This window comes from Aquarana catesbeiana, linkage group LG06, assembly GCF_042186555.1.
Source record: "Aquarana catesbeiana isolate 2022-GZ linkage group LG06, ASM4218655v1, whole genome shotgun sequence".
NCBI classification, from domain to species: domain Eukaryota; kingdom Metazoa; phylum Chordata; class Amphibia; order Anura; family Ranidae; genus Aquarana; species Aquarana catesbeiana.
The window spans coordinates 69,149,076-69,163,315 of NC_133329.1; positions in this window are offsets into that span (position 1 = coordinate 69,149,076).

The window sequence follows — 14,240 nt, forward strand, 5'->3', positions numbered from 1 at the left end:
CTGGGGACACCTGATGGCATCTGGTGGCAGGCGACGTGGCTAGTGACACGCTCAGGGCTCCCACTGATTCTGCATTATGGTGAGTTGAATGATTTTATTTTATATTACAATGTAATAATAGAAATAATGCGCTTCAATCATCCTGACACCACAACAACCATGGTGCCGGGATGATTGAAGTGCTAACACTAGGTGTTTGGAGTATCTTTATCTGCTGATTGTTAAACTTTTTAGAATACACATATTTCTATTGTTGTGTAGGATGTGGGCCTGCTGTCCCTCCATCCCTCTCTCCCTCCATCCCTCATTCATCTCAGACGCTAACCACACCACCTTAGAGCCATGCCCACTATTTGGCTGAAACCACGCCCATTTTCACCAAGTGGGAGGGGTCAAAAAGGAAGGGCAGGGTCTGGCACCCCCCCATCCTAAAACTTCCCCAGCCGCTACTTCCTCAGAACCAACATCAGAATCAAGTGATGGCTCTGCATTGCCAATAAGCAAATGGCTGACGCTGTGTTCAAATAACTCAGCTGACTCCTCCATGCATGATAGTGGGGTTATGGCAGGAATAGCTGTGGACAAGGAGGCAGAATAAGCCGCTCTGGCAGCTACGGTGGACTGCCCACTAGTGTCAGCTTGGGTCATAGAAGATGAGGAGGATGAGGATAGTTTAGTAAGCCAGTCCACCACTTCCTCTGCATGCTGTGGCTGGATGGATAACATGGGCAACATGACTAAACAGAGGAAATGATGCCCTGCCTGAGGAAGGACCATGTCCACCTTTGCCTGTGGACACATACGCTGCTGCCCCCCTCATAGTGACATGGGAACGTCTGCCTCTCCTTGTTGTCCTCCCAGACATGATGGGGGGGCTTATTACCCAAATGTAATAGAAACTGGCAAATGTGTGATTGGATGCATTTTATTGAATGAAAAGTGGAGTTTGGTGAACTTTAACCACTTGACCACTGGGCACTTAAACCCCCTTCCTAACCAGACCAATTTTCAGCTTTCAGTGCTCTCACATTTTGAATGACAATCACTCAGTCATGCAACTCTGTACCCATATGAAATTTTCATCCTTTTTTTCACACAAATAGAGCTTTCTTTTGGTGGTATTTGAGCACTTCTGGGTTTTTTATTTTCTGTGCTATTAATGAAAAAAGACCAAAAATTTTGTAAAAAAAAAAAGCATTTTTCTTAATTTCTATTAATTTTGCAAATAAGTAATTTATCTTCATACATTTGGGCCAAAATGTATACTGCTACACATCTTTGGTAAAAATAACCTAAATTAGTGGATATTATTTAGTCTACAAGCTATGGTGCCAATCACTGAAAATTGATCACATCTGATCACACCTGATGTACTGAGTTTCTGAGTCTCATTTCTTGAGACCCTAACAAGCCAGGAAAGTACAAATACCCACAAAATGACCCCTTTTTGAAAAGTAAACATTCCAAGGTATTTAGTAAGAGTCTTGGTTAGTTTTTTGAAGTTGTCATTTTTTTCCCACAATTGTTTGCAAAATGAAGATTTATTTTTCTTTTTTTTCACACCAAATTGTCATTATAACTGGTTATTTCTCTCACATGGCATGTACATTCCACAAATGACACCCCAAAATATATTCTGCTACTCCTCCTGAGTATGGTGATACCACATGTGTGAGACTTTTACACAGCCTGGCCACATACAGAGGCCCAACATTGAAGTAGCACATTCAGGCGTTCTAGGAGCATAGATTACACATCTAATTTCCTTACAATCTATCACATTTTTGAAGGCCCTTCATATTTCTAACACATAGCATGAACATACCAAGAATTACACCTTAAAATACATTCTGCTGAGCAAAGGGTAAACAAAAGATTAACTGTGGTTTTAGTAGTGCAGTTGTCCACAGGAGGAGAGCCCTGATCCAGGCAGCAGGCAGGGACGTGGTCAGCGACAGTGAATATAATTGTCCAGGCAGCAGGCAGGAATATTGTCCATAGCCAGTACAGGCAGGGATACTGTCCATATACAGTCCAAGGTCAGTGCAAGTAGAGACATTGCCAGCAGTGCCAAAATATTGGTCCTGGTAGTAAGCAGGAACATGGTCCAAGTAGCAGGCCAGGAAAGAATGGGGACAGGAGTAGAGGCTTCTCCCACCCAAATCTCTTTGAAGCCTCCGAGTCTACAGACCCTAAATCCTGGAATGAGAAAACTAAAAAATTAGTTTTCTTCATCCAGAAAAACATTTCTGGAGCCCCTCACATATGTGAGATCCCTGTGTTCCCACTAGCATAGCAGGGTAAATGATCAGTCCAAGAGGCAGGCAAAAAATGTGGTTAAACAGTCCAGGGTCAGTTCCAGAGCAGGCAGAGGTAAGTACAGTTTAGCGTTAGGCAGAAGCTTGGTCGTATAACAGGCCAGGGTCAGTTCCGGAGAAGGCAGAGGTAGGTACAGTTTTAGTGTTAGGCAGAAGCTTGGTCATATAACAGGCCAGGGTCAGTTCCAGACAAGGCTGAGGTAAGTCAGGTTCAGTGCAGTGGCATATGGGGTGTGGAGGAAAATGACAGGAAATGAGAATTACATTTACCATACTTCCCTAATAATGTAGAGAAGTATGGTAACGGAGGAAACATTCACCTATACAGAGGCCTGGTTGGGAAGGACATCGGGGACAATAATACGTGGTGTCTCTTCTAACTCCTCTTCTGAAGCACACCCAGCATTTCTTCTGACGTCTGTGGCCTGTTTCACGGGGGGGGGTTTTCTCAGGAAAGTGGCGTTCCTAGAGTCTGCTCACGGAATCAGAGCAAATATTTTCTGGTGGGCTTTCAGGGTACAAAAGTGCGGAGATTACTTGTTCCTGGTAGTGAAGATAGGATACGGGGGTCTCGGTAGATTTTTTGTAAATAACATGTGTTATACATGGCCAAACTGAAAAAATAAATGGACACTTTTTTATACCAATGACGGGATTTTCTTGTGGGAAGGTAGGGTTTAATCATCTGATCATTGAAGTCCACTCCCTCATAAACAAATTATAGTCATAGATACAAGCAGGTTTCTGGATTGGGCCATTTCTTCTGCAGACTTCCACGTAGGTGTCATTATGGATTGTCGTGAGCATGTGGACGTTTCATCTGTCCCTCCACTTGACAGCCAATAGCTCCTGGTTCCACAAATATGCCATCTCCCTCGTCGTAGCCTTTCATTGACGAGTTTTTGCGGGAAGCCCCTTCTATTGGCTCTTACTGTACCACATGCTGGGATGTGCCTCCGGTGAAGGTTGCGGAAGAGGGGCATGCTCGTATAAAAATTATCCACATAAAGATTGTATCCCTTTCCAAGGAGTGGATAGACAAGCTCCCAGCCAACTCTTCCACTGGCTCCAATATACTCTGGGCATTCAGGGGGATGCAGTTGGGAGTCCTTCCCTTCATACACCAGGAAGAAGTAGATGTACCCCGTTGCTCAGTCACGAAGTTTGTACATTTTAACCCATATGGGGCCTTTTTGCTGGGGATAAATTGTTTGATGCCCAGCCTGCCTGAGAATTTTATAAGGGACTCATCCACGGAGATATACTGTTCGGGGGGTATATAACTGGGGGAAATTTTCAGAGAAATGATTTAGGAGTGCCCAAATTTTAAATAATTTGTCAAAAGCTGGGTCATTTCGGGGAGGGCACTGGGTGTTGTCATTATAGTGGAGGAACTGCATAATCATAAGGTATCTTGATCTTGGCATGATGGTTGAGAAGAGTGGCATGTGGTGGATGGGGTTGGTAGACCAATAGGAGTACAATTTGTTTTTTTTGTGAGTCCCATATTAAAAGTTAGGCCTAAAAAAATTTTGAATTCCTCTAAGGTAAGTTCTCTCTACTCAAAGGGACGGGCGTAACTAGAACCAGGGTTGCTTACTATGTGCTGCTGTGCATAGAGGTTGCACTGGGCCACAATGGACGATAGTAAGTCTTCGGTGAAAATCAAATGAAAAAAATCAAGCATGGCAAAATCATTGGTGTTCACCTGGACACCTGGCTGGGTGGTGAAAGGGGGGATGTTTGCTGCTCCGGAATTTGGTGGGAAGCCACAGGGGGTTTTGAAGGGCATAGGGAAGGCTGGCATGGCCCCTATCCCTTTGGGGCTGAGATGACACCCTACTGGTGCTTGGCCTTTGTTGCAGTGGTACTGCGCTTTAGGTGGATGGCCCTGCGCTCGAGGTTGATGGCCCTGCGCTGCTGGTAGTAGGCTGCTGCTCCACGCCAGAACGCCTTCTTTTCATGGGCACACGTTCCTCTTCCAATGCTGTATCAGACCCACTGTTTGTCAAGGGTTCATAGGCTGAATCCGAATCAGACTGAGACTCAGAGAGCTCCCCGCTGCTCTCATCGGTCATGCTTAGATGATGGTAGGCCTCCTCACTGGTAAAATATTTTTTGCCATACTGGTGGCTGGTGAGGCTGCACTGCAGAGTACTGATGTGCACTATCGGGCACTGTAGTGGCACTGAGTTGCACTTATGGCACGGTAGTGGCACAGATGGAACCGATTGGCAAAGTAGTGGCACCAATTGGCACTGTAGTGGCACTGATTGTACTGTGTAGTGGCACTGATTGTACTGTGTAGTGGCACTGATTGCACTGTGGTGGCACTGGTGGGCACAGGCAGCACTGGTGGGCACAGGTGGCACTGGTGGGCCCAGGTGGCACCGCAGAGGCACAGATGAGCACTGATGGGCACAGGTGGCACTGATGGGCACAGGTAGCACTGGTGTGGCACAGGTGGGACTGGTGTGGCACTGGTGTGCACTGTAGCGGCACTGGTGTAGCTCTGGTTGCACTGGTGTGGCTCTGGTAGCACTGATTAGCACAGAGGTGGCACAGGCAGCACTGGTGGGCAAGGGCGGCACTGATGTGGCACTGCAGAGGCGCAGATGAGCACTGATGGGCACAGGTGGCACTGATGGGCACAGGTGGCACTGGTGCACAGGTGGCACTGATGGACACTGGTGTGGCTCTGGTGTGGTTCTGATGGCACTGATTAGCACAGAGATGGCACAGATGTGGCACAGATGGCACTGATGTGGCACAGATGGAACTGATGTGGCACAGATGGCACTGATGTAGCACTGTTGGGCACTGATGTAGCACTGTTGGGCACTGCTGGGCACTGCTAAATATACTATGAACTCACAGTTTGTCACGCGATCTCTCCTCTCCTCTTACGCTGTATCGGTGTGAGGAGAGGAGAGCTTTCAACTTTCTTTGACCCTGGTTTGTTGACATTTGTGATCGCTCCGTCATTGGACGGAGCGATCACGTGGTAAAGGGCCACTGTCAATGGCCTTTTACCGCGATCCGTGCTGCGCCGCGTCCCGTGAACCCGGCGAGCACAGATGTTCCCGTGTGTGTGCCCCAGGGGGCGCATGGGAGCAAGACTCTGGGAGGACGTAAGTGTATGCCCTCCCAGAGTTATGGAGCCGCACTGTAGCTGTCATTCGGCTATAGTGCGGTGGGCAAGTGGTTAAAGCGGTTGTATACCCTTATTTGTCATTTTTACCTACAGGTAAGCCTATAATAAGGCTTACCTGTAGGTAAAATGAATATCTCCTAAACCTATACGGTTTAGGAGCTGATTACTTTGCATGTATCCGCTGACGTCAGCGGCGCATGCGCTGTGAAGGCCCGGCTTGCCAGGAATAAGACTTCCGTGCGCATGCGCAGGAGTGACGTAATTGCGTCCCTGGCCACTCACAGCGCCGGAGCTGCGAACACGGAGGGCACGCCAAGGGAATGTGTCAGCTCCCTCGGTGTGGACCGGGATTAGATGCTGAGGCCTCGTTCTAAGGTGAGTATTTCATAATGAGCTAGTATGCGCTGCATACTAGCTCATTATGCCTTTGCCTTACGTTTTGTTTTTGTTTTTTTTATAAAAATTTCAGTGCGGGTATACAACCAATTCAAATCGAGGACTGCCACTGACAGAAATGTAAAAACTATAATAAATAAAAAAGGGGAAACAACAGCGTCGCTGTCAGAAGAAATGCGGCTGAAAATTTAAAAAAAAGGCAGGGGACAAAAAAAATGCAGCAGCCAAAAAAAAAAGGTATATAGCACTGTATACAGCACTAAATATTATGTAATGCTGTGTTAAATACTGCACTACACTAATGTACTAAACTGACACTACACTATACTCACTGTATACTGACATACTATACGGACACACTACACTACTGTATACTTACACTATACTAACACACTATACTCAAACACTATACTCACACTACACTAATACTGTACACTCTAATGCCCCGTACACACGGTTGGATTTTCCGACGGAAAATGTGTGATAGGACCTTGTTGTCGGAAATTTCGACCGTGTGTAGGCTCCATCACACATTTTCCATCGGATTTTCCGACACACAAAGTTTGAGAGCAGGCTATAAAATTTTCCGACAACAAAATCCGTTGTCGGAAATTCCGATCGTGTGTACACAAATCCGACGGACAAAGTGCCACGCATGCTCAGAATAAATAAAGAGATGAAAGCTATTGGCCACTGCCCCGTTGATAGTCCCGACGTACGGGTTTTATGTCACCGCGTTCAGAATGATCGGATTTTCCGACAACTTTGTGTGACCGTGTGTATGCAAGACAAGTTTGAACCAACTTTCGTCGGAAAAAATCCTAGGATTTTGTTGTCGGAATGTCCGAACAAAGTCCGAGGCATAAGTCAAAAAACAATACTTACTCGCTAGTAGCAAATTGAGCACTGCTATATATATCTCCAACAACACATTGCAAAAGGTTCCAGTGCTAAGGAACCTTTTATAGTGTGGGGTGGGACTATGATCTCTGAGCCATGATTGGGTAAGGTCATTATGACTTTATCCAATCATGGCTCTGACAGTGCTCTGTACCCTGATTGGGCAAAGCCCTGCACCTGACCAGTGGCCAGGTACATTGCTTCAGCCAATCAGCACCCTAGACTGCACTGTGTGGCACGCACTGCATTGTGGGGCACTCAGTGTATGAACATCCTGTTGGACGCCCCGCAAATTCAGGTGTTTGCTGACTGGGCAACAGGCGATGTTCAGGCTTAAAGGAGAATTCCAGCCTGAGCTTTTTAGGCTGGGCTTTTCCTAAGGGTCGCAGGAGTGCAATTCGTTTTGCACTCCTGTGACCCATCTTCAGTGGAGAGCGGTTTGAAGTCCACTCTCCACTGACGTCACAGGAATCAGTCCAGGCAGAGCGTCATACCAACTTAGGAAGTCGGGATCCGCCATTCTTTTTTGACAAAATGTGTTTTTTGTTTGGGAGAGTCCATTTATTTTAAATTTGAATGTTAAAAGCAAAAGTAACGTTGAACAACATTCTTTTTTTTTTTTTAACATCAAAGTTTATTGAGGTAAGAAAAATACAACTGTGGAGTCGCAGCTCCACTCAATGAGAATACACAAATTAAATATGCAAGTAAACTTATAGTTAGCTGTATTAATATTTTATTGTAGTAAATTATTGTCTACTTTGAAATCTTAGCTTCTGTGTATGTTAACACATTTAAAATGTATCAAAGAACCTCGTATTATAAGGGTTGTCTTCAAGAAAGGGGGAAAGAAATAATTTGGAAAGAGAAAGGTTAGAAAGAAAGTAGTAGTGTATAGATAGCAAGTTTGGGTCAACCAATAGATCGCCAATCTTATTTGATATTTTCCAGAGTAGGTTTTATCGTATCAATCATTCAGACAAAGGTGAACATCAGAATCCATTTTCTAAACCTGTTGAGTAAATAAGTCCTCTATAGAGAGCATACATGTAAAGGCATACGGTCTTAGTGTGAATTTAATAGATTGAATATACCTGAGAGTATTTGTATAAGAACCAGGGTGACCAGGTCTTGTGGAAGCGTTCCACGTTGTCACCTGCCTGGGCAATGGTCTCCTCCATCTCACATATCTCAGATATTTTACAAAGCCAATCCTGAATGGTTGGGATTTTTGTAGACTTCCAATAAAGTGGAATAAGCGCTTTTGCAGCATTCAATAGGTGTTTGGAGAGCGAATGCTTGTATTTTTTAATGGGAAATTCTGTGACATGGAGGAGACAGCTCGCCGCGTCTAGTGAAAGTTTTGTCTCTGTGATCAAAAACACCTTCTCCCTGACCTCTGACCAGAAAGGTTTCAGCACAGGGCATTGCCACCATATGTGTAGTAATGAGCACCTATCGTTATGACAACGCCAGCAAGTGTCTGGATAATCGTGAAACCAAGAATGTAACTTTACTGGTGTGGCATACCATTGAGTAAGCAGCTTATATGCTGTTTCCTGAATTCTTGTGCTCAGACAGCATTTATGAGCAAAAATGCATGCTTTTCTCCATTGTGTATCCGAAAGTGAGCCACCTAATGCTAATGACCAGCTCTCTCTGAGTCCGTTCCCAACTGCATCGCCTCCATTCTGAATCGATCTGTAAGCAAGTGAAGTCGCTTTGGGGATAGGTTCCTTTTCATTGCAAACTAATTCTATTTCTGTCAGTGGTCTACTGAAGTTAGTTTTTTTTGTTGTTTGGTTAAGGTAGCTGCGGCATTGAAAATATGTCCACAAAGGCAGATCTGGGAGGTGGTTTTCTCCTTTAATGTCTGTGTAGTCTTTGAACTCTTGATTATGGAAACATTGCATAGCTAGTAGGGGTTTGTTTGCGTTATTGGATCGTAAAGAATGGTTTCCCATTCCCGGCAGGAAATCAGGGTTATTCTGCAATGGGGTGAGTGGGCTTAGTTGAGAAGAGAAGTTTGTGAGTCTAGTTCGTTTATGGAAAATTGCTAAAGTGGTGCCTTTAAGGGGGTGTGATTTCATGGCTGCCGAATGGCTTGTCCATGGGATCCATGGAGAGAACCTGATGGAGGTATGACTTAGCACCTCTTCCAGCTCTACCCAATCTTTAAGTTTGTGATGGCAGTGCCAGTCAACTGTCCTGGTAACATGTGAGGCTAAATAGTAAGTTCGGAAGTCCGGAATGCCCATCCCTCCTCTTTCTTTGGGTTGTGTGAGTAAGGTGAATCGGACTCTGGGTTTTTTGTGGGCCCATATAAATTTCATTTGAGTTGAATTCAGGGTTTTAAAGAAACTCTGTAGAATTATTATTGGTATGTTTCTAAATAAATAGAGAACTCTTGGTAGAATGGTCATTTTACAAATAGCAACACGCCCAAACCAGTAGAAGCACTTTGGGTGCCAGGTTTGGAGGTCTGTACAGATTGTTTTCACTTTGAACAACATTCATCTGAAATGTTGTGTTTCCTAGACCTAAAATCATTGCAAACATATTCAGTCCACAGTAAGAAAAGTGAAAGTCCAATTGATTTATCCGTGCTCTTAAATAATCAGTGCTTCATAGACAAGTGCTCAGTAAGGTGCCTTCCCCACATATACACACGCCTCTTACCAGAAGGATTGGATCCCAAATTATAGAGATCTAACTCACTCCATTACAACCTCCAGAGGTATTTAAGAACACTCCCTCTGTGTATGATCACAGCTCCACTGTTACAATATGTCCAAAGTATCCACTGGATCCATGCAAGACGTGTCACTATGGATTCTCTCATATATAGAGGATAACGGATTGAAGAAGCTTCATAATGCAGTATATAAAACCATCATTTATTTAAAATGTATCATTGCACTTACAGTACATATTAAAAACAGATCAGAAGCAGTAGAGAAAAATATACAACGCGGTCACGGGCCTTGCCAGCAGGCTCCTGCGTAGTGACGTCACCAATCCGGCTCCACCCGATGCATTTCCCCATAACAGGCATCGACTGGGAACAGAGGCTCTGTTCTCAGTCGATGCCTGTTATAGGGAAGCACGTCGGGTGGAGCCGGATTTTGTGGAATATCTCTGGAGGTTGGAATTTAGTTAGATCTCTATAATTTGAGATCCAATCCTTCTGGTAAGAGGTGTGTGTATATATGAGGAAGGCACCTTGCTGAGCACTTGTCTATGGAGCACTGTTTATTTAAGAGCACGGATAAATCAATTGGACTTTAACTTTTCCTACTGTGGATTGAATAAGTTAGGATTGATTTTATAATCTATACTGTTTTGGTATTCAGAATCTTGATGGTTCAAATTTATGCTATTCATTATAACACAAGCATTGGATAAGAGGTTGCGTACTTATTTCTTTTCTATACACTATATTACCAAAAGTATTGGGACGCCTGCCTTTACACACACATGAACTTTAATAGCATCCCAGTCTTAGTCTGTAGAGTTCAATATTGAGTTGGCCCACCCTTTGCAGCTATAACAGCTTTAACTCTTCTGGGAAGACTGTCCACAAGGTTTAGGAGTGTGTCTATGGGAGTGTTTGACCATTCTTGCAGAAGTGCATTTGTGAGGTCAGGCACTGATGTTGGATGAGAAGGCCTGGCTCACAGTCTTCGCTCTAATTCATCCCAAAGGTGTTCTATCGGGTTGAGGTCAGGACTTTGTGCAGGCCAGTTAAGTTCCTCCACCCAACACTTGCTCGTCCATGTCTTAATGGACCTTGCTTTGTGCACTGGTCAAAATCATTTGGTGGAGGGGGGATTATGGTGTGGGGTTGTTTTTCAAGGGTTAGGCTTGGCCCCTTAGTTCCAGTGAAGGGAACTCTTAAGGCGGACAATTTCATGCTCCCAACTTTGTGGGAACAGTTTGGAGATGGCCCCTTCCTGTTCCAACATGACTGCATCAGTGCACAAAGCAAGGTCCAAAAAGACATGGATGAGCGAGTTTGGGGTGGAGGAACTTGACTGGCCTGCACAGAGCCCTGACCTCAACCCGATAGAAAACCTTTGGGATGAATTAGAGCTCTTCCTATAGACTTAAGCCTCGTACACACGATACGATTGTTGGCCAACCGAGTGTCTGATTTTTGTCAAAAGGGCGTGTGCCAGGAGTTTGTCTTGCATACTAATGCCGCGTACACACGGTCGGACTTTCCGGCGGACTTGGTCCGGCGGACCAGAGTGTGCCGGACAATCCGCCCGTGTGTAGGCGCATGCTGGGACTGTGACATCATTAGGGGGCGTGGTCAATATCGCCCGGTGACCACGGCCCCTAAAACGTCACAGTCCCAGCATGCCCAGGGACTGTGACATCATTAGGGGGCGGGGTCTCCGCCTATATAAGTCACAACGGAGCCCTCAGAGAGCAGTCCAGCCGGAGAGAGCGTCGTGTCAACATCTGGAGAAGAGAAGAGGGAAGAAGCCAAGAAGCCCAGAAGCCCGGACCTCTGCTGGCAAGAGAGCTACCTGAAGACAGCAGAGGAGCCGGCCGAAGAACTGGAACACCGGGAGAAGAGAGCGGAGAAGAACCAACCGGACGCCGGGAGAAGAGGAACCGGAGGAACCCCCGAAGCTGGAGGAAGACCCCCCGGAGCTGTTTAATAAATTATTTTAAAAACCTGTGTAGTGTGTTTTATTATTGACACTTTTTCCCTAGGTGAATGGGTAGGGGTACCATGTACCCCATACTCATTCACATAGGGTGGGGGGGCGGGATCTGGGGGCCCTCTTATTAAAGGGGGCTCCCGGATTCCGATAAGCCCCCCCGCCCGCAGACCCCGACAACCAACGGCCAGGGTTGTCGGGAAGAGGCCCTTGTCCTCATCAACATGGAGAAAAGGTGCTTTGGGGTGGGGGGCCCCGCAGGGCGCTCCCCTCCCTCAAAGCACCCCCCCCATGTTGAGGGCATGCGGCCTGGTACGGTTTAGGAGGGGGGGGGGCGCTCGCTCGTCCCCACCCCCTTTCCTGACCGGCCGGGCTGCATGCTCGGATCGGGGTCTGGTATGGATCTTTGGGGGAACCCCACGCCGTTTTTTTCGGCGTAGGGGGTTCCCCTTTATAATCTATACCAGACCTAAGGGCCTGGTATGCCCCGCGACAGGGCTCGCAAGGTGTCAATCTTGCCGATAAAAGCGGCAAGATTGATTTCCTTTTCTAGTCCCGTCGCACATGAGTCACGTTCAAAATGAACGGACTTGTCCGTGTGTGGGCAAGTCCGTTCATTCTGAAAGTCCGCCGTACCTCCGGCGAAAGTCCGTCGGAAAGACGGGCGGACTTAGCCCGCCGGAAAAGTCCGGTCGTGTGTGGGCAAGTCCATCCGTTTTAAAGTCCGGCGCACCTGGCGGACAAAGTCCGTCAGAAAGTGTGCCGGACCAAGTCCGCCGGAAAGTCCGACCGTGTGTACGTAGCATAACAGTACACAATTTTCATGCAACAAACACGAACGTAGTGATGTACTACGAGGAATTTGAGCTCCTGAGCGCCACCCTTTTGGGCCCCTTCTGCTAAATTCGTGTTGAGCATTGATTCTGAGCATGCGTGTTTGATTTTTTGACTTTTGTGTGACAGATTTGTGTACTGACCATCAGAAAATCTGACAACAAACCGTTGTCCACCCAAAATTTACTAGCATGTCATCCAACAAAAGTTGGACAGCATTTGTCAAAAGGAGCATACTAACGGTCAGATTTTAGGACAACAGAATGTCAACAGACAATCCCCTGCCAACAATCGGATCGTGTGTATAGGCCTTATGCCTCGTACACATGTTCTGATTATCGTACGACGTATCGTTCGCATTCTGTTGCATAAAACTAATATCGAATACAACAGTGCTCTACGAAAAGTAAGATTTTTGTCGTACGATTCTGGAAAAACCTTCCGGTGTGCGTAGCTATGTATCTGAAATGATGTCAAATACGTGTGACCCCTGTGTCCTTCTGGTTTATTTTCGTGTTTCCGCGTTCTTGACGTTCAGAATTTCCGACAAGATTTGTGTGACCGTGTGTATGCAAGACAAGTTTGAGCCAACATCTGTCGGAAAAAATTCATGGATTTTGTTGTCGGAAAATCCTATCGTGTGTACGGGGCACTACGGTTTCAATTTGCATGCAATCAGGCAGGCCCTTGCACTACATTTTGGTAAATCTGAAGACAAAAATCTGCAGAAAAACTAATGCTCTGTACACACGATCGCACATTCCGAAATCCATGTTTTTTTTCTGATGGATGATTGGCTCAAACTTGTCTTGCACGGTCACACAAAGTTGGTCGGAAATTCCGAACGTCAAGAACGCGGTGAGGTACAACACGTACGACGAGCTGAGCAAAATGAAGTTCAGTAGCCAGTGCGGCTCTTCTGCTTGATTCTGAGCATGTGTGGAACTCTGTGCGTCGGAATTGTGTACACATGATCAGAATTTGCGACAACGGAACAACGGAGCTTGTTGTCGGAAAATTTGAGATCCAGATCTCAAATTTTGTGTGACGACATTTATAAATGTTAAAAGCCAATATAAAGGAATAGTAGTGGAAAAAAGCCCTTGTGGATTTAATTAACCTTTTTTTTTTGGTTAATTCTCCTTTAAAGGGGTGTGACAGGAGGGTGTGTCCTATGCCTACATATGTTTGCTAGTAGGTGTCCCTCATTCCCATCTCAAAATGTAGGGAGGTATGTATTATGCCCCGTACACACGGTCGGATTTTCCTATGGAAAATGTCCGATGAAGCCTACACACGGTCGGATTTCCCGACAACAAGCTCCCATCGAACACTTTCCGTCGGAAAATCAGACCGTATGTACAGGGCATAATACATACCTCCCAACATTTTGAGATGGGAATGAGGGATACCTACTAGAAAACATATGTAGGCATAGGACACGCCCCCCTGTCACACACCCTTAAAGGAGAATTAACCAAAAAAAAAGGTTAATTAAATCCACAAGGGCTTTTTTCCACTTCTATTCCTTTATATTGGCTTTTAACATTTATAAATGCAGCAATTTAGAAATCGGAGGAAAGGTTTAGCACTGGGAAACACTTTTTGAAAGATAAAAAGTGAATTTTTTATACAACTATATAGATCAGACCAAAATGAGGGACAAATGAGGGGGAAAGAGGGACAGAGGGACATTGCTCCAAATTAGGGACAGTCCTTCGAAATCAGGGACAGTTGGGAGCTATGCATAATAGTGTGTATGAGGCTTTAAGACTGGGATGCCATTAAAGTTCAACTGTATATCATACACAAATCTTACCTTACACCAGCAAGAATAGCCAAATACCGCACAAATTATAACCCAAATTGTCCAAGATGTGCTGACTATCCGTGCACATTCTACCATTTACTATGGTCATGCCCGGTGATCCAGAGCTTTTGGACACAGATCATACAATTTCTACA